The following is an 8,845-nucleotide window of genomic DNA, read 5'->3' as shown; positions in this document are numbered from 1 at the left end:
ATTGAATCCTCTCCAAGTGTGTATGGCTGTTTCTTTTGGGCAATCCGAAGAGCAACTTGATAAGAGCATTTCAAAGCTAGCTCACCAACTTTGGCTGATTTTTTTCATCAATGTCTGTTGGCCTTGGAGGGAGACAAGTTTAGAAGTATTCAACAGGTTTGTCTTTTAAGTGGCTGTGGGTTCTCTCCAAGTGACGCTGCAGCTTTGATGGCTTCATAGACTCGTTTGACAGCACAGTAGAACAAATGACACACATTGGAAATTCAATGCCATCTGTCTCCTTGAAGGTAAACCCAAACTTCATATAATTTTCTGTATATTTTCGGGTCTTCTCTCTTTTACGCTTTCCCTTTACAGCTGCGGGGCCTACAGCAGGTACATCTTCACTTTCATTTTCACCTGCGGTTTCTGAGGTGGAGGGTAGGTCTATCTCTTTTGTGCTTGTGGTTTTTTTTGTAGTGTTACAACATGATCCATTTTTTCGATCCAAACATAAACACTAGCTGCTTGCATAATAAGAATGGGCTCTCAGCCAATCACGGGGGAACCTGACAGAGCTAGCGTGTCAAATACGGTCTCGTGATTGGCACAGCAGCCATAGGGGCGGGTCCTCCTCGTTGATGGGAGAGGTTTTGTGAATGAACCAGTGCCCAGCTTAAAAGAGCTCCTGTGTGTCACTGAATGTGTGCATTGCTGACTGAAAGACATCTTCTGCCTCCATTTATCTGTTCAATACAGTGTGTTGGATTCATGTTAATTTGTTTTCAAAGACATTTCAATTTGTGGAAAAAATTGCGGGGGAATATTAAAAAAAAGTCTAATCAACCGAAACTTTTGCGACCCCCCTGCAGCACCTCCACTGCCCCCTAGGGGTCGCGGACCCCCTGTTGAAGACCTCTGCTATAAAGCATTCTAAACATTATACTGGAAAGGTAGAAAAGGAGCATGTACCCTACACAATCATTTATAAATGAAAAATATATAATATATTTACTGTATTTTAAAAAATACTTTTTTGTGTCATCAGAGATTAAGAAAACATGTTTAGAATTTTTTTTATCTGCATCAGGATCTATATCTAAATACTTTAAACAGTAAAATTTAATTATGCTAAATGGCTGACAGTTGTGTCTTTTTGCACATTAGCCTTTTTACAAGAGTGAATTGTGCCAAATTTCAAGTGAGTCAGACATGATGAGTTCTGCAGCACCACCTTTGACATAATGCAATCAAGTTTTACAGGGTCACTTGGTATACATGTGCTTCTAAATTTGGTTGTAGTTGTGATGTATGCACAAAGTACTTCAATTTATGTAAAATAACCCATACAAGAATTAGGTAATTGGTATTAATACAATCTTGTATCAAATGGTAAAATTAAATTAATAACTTTTTTGCAGACTCACTCACATATTGAATACATTTGGTGATAACCTGATTAGATTTGTAGGAGTAAGAGTAAAATATATTATTTATCATTTAATCATTTAATATTAAAGAACCACAGAATCTAGGGCATAAATGATCTGGGGTTTAAGCCTCTTGGTAACAAGTTACAAGGCAATATGTAATGTTTATCCATGGCCACATGATGGCGACGTTGCATTGTCTCCTTCATGGCCTAATTCCCCATGGGTTATGTTTTTCAGGATACTCTTCTATTCCATAAAGAAAAAAAATGACTGAAAAATGTGTGCACTGGCATTCAGCACCTTGTACCTTTTTATAAGAGAATTAGTGGTCAGTGTGAACATTTTCTTTGAATAGTCTGCATCATAATCGTGTTAGAATATCTGTTGATACCTCTGCTTAAAGTCAGCATAGAGGATTCTGCTGGGGAAACCTTTTCCGCAGATTCTGATACCCTCCAGCACACCGTTACGCCTGAGCTGGTGGATGACCAGGAAGTTCTCCATCAGACCTGTAAAAGAATATTTCTTAATTACTTCCTTAAATGAATATAGTAGTTACTCTCTTTGTTGAAGCAACACAACCTGGAATAAACCATACCAACTAAACGAAACCACCCCTCAAACACTCTATTGAGATCATGGTCTCTATGTACCTGGAGTCTTTGATTCATTGGGAATCAGGCAGCGCACAAAGTGAGGATGGGTGCTCTTCAAGTTAGTCATCAGCTTGCCCAAGTTCTCCTGTAGATCCGAAATGGTAACTCTTGTCATAAAATGTCACAACGGTGATATTAAACATAGATAAGATTTTATACAAAAGTTTGAAATGTTAAATCTTACCCTAAACTGTGAAGACAGTCTGCATAGAACCGCCCTTCTTCTTGCCTCCCTTCTTGGCACCACCAGCATCTGAAAAAGTTTAGTGATTTATACATGCGGTCTTGGACTGTGACCTTCCATCATAATGTAAAAGAAACCAGCCAGATAAAGAACTTCCTTTGGTATTCACAAGCTATTCACTTTGAGCTGACATTAAATACTCACCCTCTGTACCATCTGGCTCAGCCTGTTCCTCACGCTGCTTCTGCTTGAACTTCATGTTACCATGGTGGAGCACAGCACCAGTCATCTTGTAGATGCTCATCTTCTCTTCATTAGTGAAGCCCAGGATATCAATAGCATTCTGTTTTAAGAAAGGTGACCACACAAAAGATAATCACTTTAAAAACATTTGTATTAAAGAGCAGTTTTGATATTGCACTTTGTACACAAAACATATTTCAGTATTTTGAAGAAAAAATGACTCACATCAGTGGCCTCCAGCTCCACTTTGTCATCAATGCTGGCAACAGTGATCTGACCCTGGCTACACATTGGGAAGTGGTAGGAGATAAAAAAAGGGGTGACAAATGTATTAGATTGTTGCACGTTGAAACTAGTAGGTTGTAGAATTGTGACAACTCAATCTGTTTACCAGTCAGCTCAGGTTTGTGGTTGGTCATCATCTGGTAGAAGATGTGGTAGCCTCTTTCATCAGGAAGCTGGAATGTTACTCTAGACTTCTCCAGCAGATCTACAGAAGTTGTTAAAGAGTCAGAGACTGTCTAATTCTCAATTCCAACTATTTGTATCTACTATGAGACCTGTTACTTACATGTCTCAATATCAGCACTAGCCAGTTTGCCAGTTGTGCCGAAATGGATTCTGATGAATTTACCCTGTTTGGAACAATGGAATTTTGAATGTCCCTCATAATGGGCAATGTGTAACAACACCTCTAATGTGTAGAAATCCTTCCGTACTTACAAAACATGAAGAGTTGTCATTCCTCACAGTTTTGGCGTTACCATAGGCCTCCAACAGAGGATTGGCTGCAATAATCTGATCCTCCAGTGACCCCTATAATCCAAGTTTAAAATTGATGTCAGAAAATGAATGTAAGTATTCCATACTTAAAGAACACTGAATTGTAATCATCATACAGTAACAAACCTTTGATGTGTCTCTCTTCTTGTCTCCACCAACTGAGATTGTTGCGAAATACTGGATGACACGCTTGGTGTTCAGTCTTTCCAGCACTAGATTCTCCACTAGTTATAGACACAGACTTGTAAGAATTTTATCATGTTAGATTATGTTCAGCAAAGTCAACAAATGTGAAACGTACGTGATCAAGACAGACTGGTTCTCCCTATCTGTCCAATTGGGAAAAAAAACAAACATTTTTTTTACTCAGCAGTAACCTCATATACTGATTATGTCAACATTGTTATGGTAACAGACAGAGAAGATGTGGGGTGGAGCCTCCATCGATTCTTGCCTCTATAGGCATTTACAACTTCCTGATCGTACACTGGGAGCCACTTATAGGGGTTCACAGTGGCACAGAACAGCCCAGAGTAGGTCTGAAAGTGATCCAGCAGTTAACTCTTAGTATAGGTAGTTTTGCTGTACAGGTATATTTCTCTTTTCTTATTAGGCAGCTTTTTTTACGTAGATAATCCATTGCTGCATAACGCTCTTTGAGGTTATACAACACAGAGGCTTCATTGAGATGGGTCATCATGGCCATGTCCTCAATTTTGTCAAACTGACTTTGCCACCATCTTTCTTGAGGATTGTTGCCTTCGAGTACAGCTCCTTGGCATCGGCCATGTAGCAGGCGGCCTTGGCATCAAAGGGTTTGTTTTGAGCATCAATTCTCTCCTTCTCTGGCTTACGGAGGTATATGGCAGCTTTGCCATCAACGGCCATCCCTGTGTCCGTACTCATGGTGGTGGCTAATGTCTGCAGCAAGTCAAACAATAGCAATCTTAGACTGATGTTTTATGCTCAAGTGATTTAACAGTGCCCACGTGCCTGGTGTTTTACTAAACAGTTAACATATTCACACCTAAATACGGTTTTGCATCATTACAGGCAGGGCCGCCTTAACCTAATGTTAGGCCCCGGGCTGAGAGGTTTTGTAGGCCCCCCATCCCCTCGATTTATAGAGTCTCATTTTAAAAAAGTGTAATATCTAGGTAATCTACATCACAAAATGCATTAGTTTCTTTCGAGACATACAACAGTGAGTTTTCCCTCTTTGAGCCAGAAAACACCATAATACTGTCATTAACATATCACTGAACACAAGATACTTTATTTAACAACCACACACAGCAACTTATGGTGATAATAAAACCAAAATGTGTGAAAGTATGATTTCAAACGATATTATGAAAAACATCACCAACCATCACCTGTCTGCACAAACATTGATAATAACTGATAACAGCATAAGCAAAGAACAGCAACAGATCAAAGTAGGAGCCTCTTCTCTGGCCTCAGCGGGCCCTGTGAACCAATCACATACACCTGCACAGACACACAAACACATTCCATTCAGCACCATGGATAGCAACATGGCCTACTGCCAGGTACCAAAAAGATGAAACTGAGCAACAGTTGTAGAAGGTTTGCAGTATAAATGTGCATTTCTCTTAAAACAATGCACAACCACAACAATTTAAAACCTGCACAAGCTATAAATACAGCACTTTCTTACCTTTTTAGAAGTGCTTTCGTCTGGTCTTCTATGAAGAAAAGGCCCTAATTATGTCCTTAAAATCCAAATCACGAAGGATGTCATGCTCAATAGACATCAGTGTGAAATGACTGACTCGGTCTTGCTGCATGCTTGATCGTAGTCTATTTTTCACCAAGCCCAGTTTGGAGAAGGACCGTTCTCCACTCACGTTGGTCACTGGCATAGTCAGGAATAGCCGTAGAGCACTATTCTGTGTTTGGAAACACTGTATGGAGTTTTCTTCTTCTTAAAAATTTCAGTAACTCCACTGCAGACGTGCTGCTGACATTTTCATCCTGTACAAATTCTCTGAACTGTACCACCTCCTCCACAAAGTCCTCTTCCAAGTCACTGTTGTATTTCCTCTGCAGGCTCAATGCTGCTGAGCGGAGGTCTTGAGGGGAAATCAAGTGCAACCCATTTAAAAACCATTTTTTTAAGTTTTCACACACATCTTTGTATGAATGGTACCTTCTATATAAAAATATACACAGATGTACAGAAGCGTTTGCGGCCTGATAGCTCGCACTCAGGCTCAGATAACTCATCAGCCTGTCTCTTTCTTTTTTCTTTCGCTGGGTGTCTGCTTTGTACTCATGAGACACATTGGGGGACATGTTCCTTGCAGCTGTCTCAAAGCTATCAAACTGATCCCGGAGGCCTGCTAGATATTCACGCAATGACCGAACCAGATGCACAGCATTGCACAGATCCAATTCCACCGCTTGTAGTGCAGTAGTCACACCCTGGAAACGTTGAAGGATGACATTCCACATGTTGCACATTAATGCAATTTCCAGTTTGTTCATCTTTTTGTGCAGCCTCCTCTCTTGTGCTCAAATTCTGGTGCTCATCATCAGCAATGTTGAGTAATGACTGCTGGATCCCTGCGTAGTTCTGACATAGGGCTTTGGTTACGACAGCATGTGTTGACCATCTTATGTCAGAAAGCGATTTCAAAGTCTCTATTCTTTAATTATCATTGGGCTGCAACCCTGCCCTGATCATCTGCCAACGTGGTCTTTGATGAATAGTTGAACAAAGCTTGTACAAAACCGAAAAACTGTTCAGTCTCCTCACAGCAGTTCAAACTGTTGACCCCCCACCAGGTTATGTGCTGCACACACTGTGCTGTGAAATATCACTCTGCTGATTACTTCCATCAGCTGTATGAATTCCTCACACACATTCAGGGAGAGGTAGGATGGGGTTCCTCTGCCAGCCTTTCCGTATTTTTCAATATGAGCCTTTAAAAAAGGCTCAAACTTGCTGATCAGCTCCATGCACCCCAAATAATTGCCGTTGTCAGTGTCTCCAAACCTGTGACTGTCACCCCTGAAAGCAAGTCCCCGTTCAGCCAAAAACTTCACAACAATAACAACTCTTTGTAGAACCTGTGTCCAGTATTCACACTCCTCATTGAACTGTTTTTTGAGTTCTGAGTCCACTGTCCCACTGTCAGCTGCTTGATTGATGTAAGCAATCATGGCTTTTCTGTGAATGTCACAGCTTTCATGTTCTGCTATACGATCATTAGCATGTTTCCAGTCAAAATAACCCCCACTCACAAATGCGGACTTTTCCTTGTTCTCGCCAAATTTTTGCATGCCAAACAAAACACACTACCTGCTGATGGTGAATAACAGAGCCATTCTCTGGGTACACATTCTCCGTTACTGAGTTTGTGTTTGAAATGCATTTTTGAGAAAAATCTTCTCTGCTGTTTATATTGGCGTTCCGATGCCGACACGTCAGCATCTTTATTTTGACAGATTAGGCTGATTAATTTTATAATTTCTTATTTCTTATAATCAATTGTTATTTGAGGTTTGTACACAATGGGTGAACAACACCTAAATATAAATTAATTTTCCAAGCATTCTTTAGCTATAACCAATCATCCTTTAAGGGGGGTTCGAGTCTAACCCAGTTGACATTGAGCCACAACTATTCACTCTTACATTCACACCTACGGGCAATTTAGCGCTGCCAATTAATGCAGGCATGGTGAGAACATGCAAAATTCACACAACGTGCTGTAGCTGGTTTGGCAGGTTGGAACCTAGACCCTTCTCAGTGTGAGGCTAAGCACTGCTTCACCTTGCCATCCACTGACTAAACATAGATATACTTATACATATGATAAAACTTTAATCAATGGTAAAAGCTGCACAGACCTTATCCTTTCCTTTTGTGAAAAGAATGACATATTCCACAATCCTGTTTGTCAGTGCAGAAAACATCAAAATGAATTAACATACACATATTATATTGTGAAATTACAAGGAAAATATACATTGAAAGCAGAGAGCATTGAATAGAAATACATATATATTTCTACTCTTATATGACACTATATTTTGTAAACTAATTTCTAAAATGAAGAAGATATTTAAATTGTACAATGCAATAGTAGATATCCTCACCACAAGCAGGAACTTCAATGGTCTACCACCACATACACTGAAGCTCCTCTTGTACCCCTTATATTCAGTCTGGTTTGCTTACAAAGTAAGGCTTAAAGCAGGCTATAGTGCCAAATATGGCTGGAATGACAGCCTTGACAGTCTTGAAGCATTTCAAATATTTAGCTGGCACTTTTGTATGTATTCTCTACTCTTTTTTTCAACTACTGGCATTCACATTATAGTTAAAGTTTGTTTTGTGTTATTTTATTGATCTTTGTTTAGCTTTGTTGTCAATGTTTTTAGCCATCTATTTCTATCTTCCTGAAATTTGTTCTTAGAACTGTGTCTAACTGGGGTCAAATTCTTTATATGTGCACACGGAATTTGCCAATAAAGCTGGTTCTGAAGAAAAGTGGTCATGACATTGTTTGTCACCTGGATGTCTCAAAATGTTTAATTATTAGCATATTGATATATTATACAGAATTGATTGAAGGTTTGTTCATACTGTGAATTATCCAAATGCCCAACAAAATCGAATGTTTTTGTGCTCAGTTAATCAAAGATACACAAACAAATGACATGAAATGTCAAGTGTAAGGTGTAATGAAAGTACATCACGCCTTTTTCATTGAATAGGTCATCCACTAAATGGTTTATCTGACACATTTCTGTCAACTATGCTGCGTTGAGTAAAACACATTATCTGTGTTTATTTACTCAATGTGTGAATATAAATGTCTGTTGTGAGCTGACTACTACTACAGGCTGAAGAGAGTCACTGCAGTGATAACTGAACTCTTTATAATCAAACCATATACACAAATTATGGTACAAGCTAAGAATAGCAGGTACGTGAGGGACAGGGAGCATGCAGGTGATTGATGGCTCACAGGAAAACCCTCCCACTCCAGACTTTACCTCACTTGGTCAGATTCTACAGCCGTATTATTTAGCTCACTTTGAGAAGAAAAAGATCAAAGCTACTATTAGTATGGCTCACATTCTGAAATGTTTTTCTATTCATTCATTTTTGCTCACCAATCATGATAATTACTTTGGCTGAATTCAATAAAGGTAACTATAACTATTAACTCAAATAACTATTAACAGCTAGTCTTAATAAAATCAGTGTCCTCAACCTGAACACCTAAATTAAATTCCCATCCTCTAGTAGTGCCCCACACGAAGGATGGGATTTATTTGTTCAATTTATAGTCTGTTTACGTTGAGTGAAAGTCCATGAATCATTCACTATGTAATAAATATGTATTTTTACATTGTGTTTGCTTGAAAGCTCAATTAACATTTAGTGTGCAGTAATGATCTAATTACGCCTACTCACTGTAATGAGAGAGGTGTCAGATTACTGAGAAGGAAGAGACAGGCTCCAAGGTCAGAGGTCAAGTAGTGTAGTATGTTGGGGGTGGGACTTTCAAGGCACTAGGCAGTTTTGA

The 8,845-nt window shown here is 39.3% G+C and overlaps 1 pseudogene; it reads right to left on the bottom strand.

Annotated features, from left to right (window-relative positions):
• Window positions 1-2,519: 2,519 nt before the first annotated feature.
• LOC127353482 (myosin-4-like) lies at window positions 2,520-4,845 on the bottom strand (annotated as a pseudogene).
• Between the last annotated feature and the right edge of the window lie 4,000 nt (window positions 4,846-8,845).

This window comes from Dicentrarchus labrax, unplaced genomic scaffold (genome assembly GCF_905237075.1).
Source record: "Dicentrarchus labrax unplaced genomic scaffold, dlabrax2021, whole genome shotgun sequence".
Classification (NCBI taxonomy): domain Eukaryota; kingdom Metazoa; phylum Chordata; class Actinopteri; family Moronidae; genus Dicentrarchus; species Dicentrarchus labrax.
Note: the sequence above shows the minus strand (reverse complement) of the source record. Positions and strands in the feature narration are given on the sequence as shown.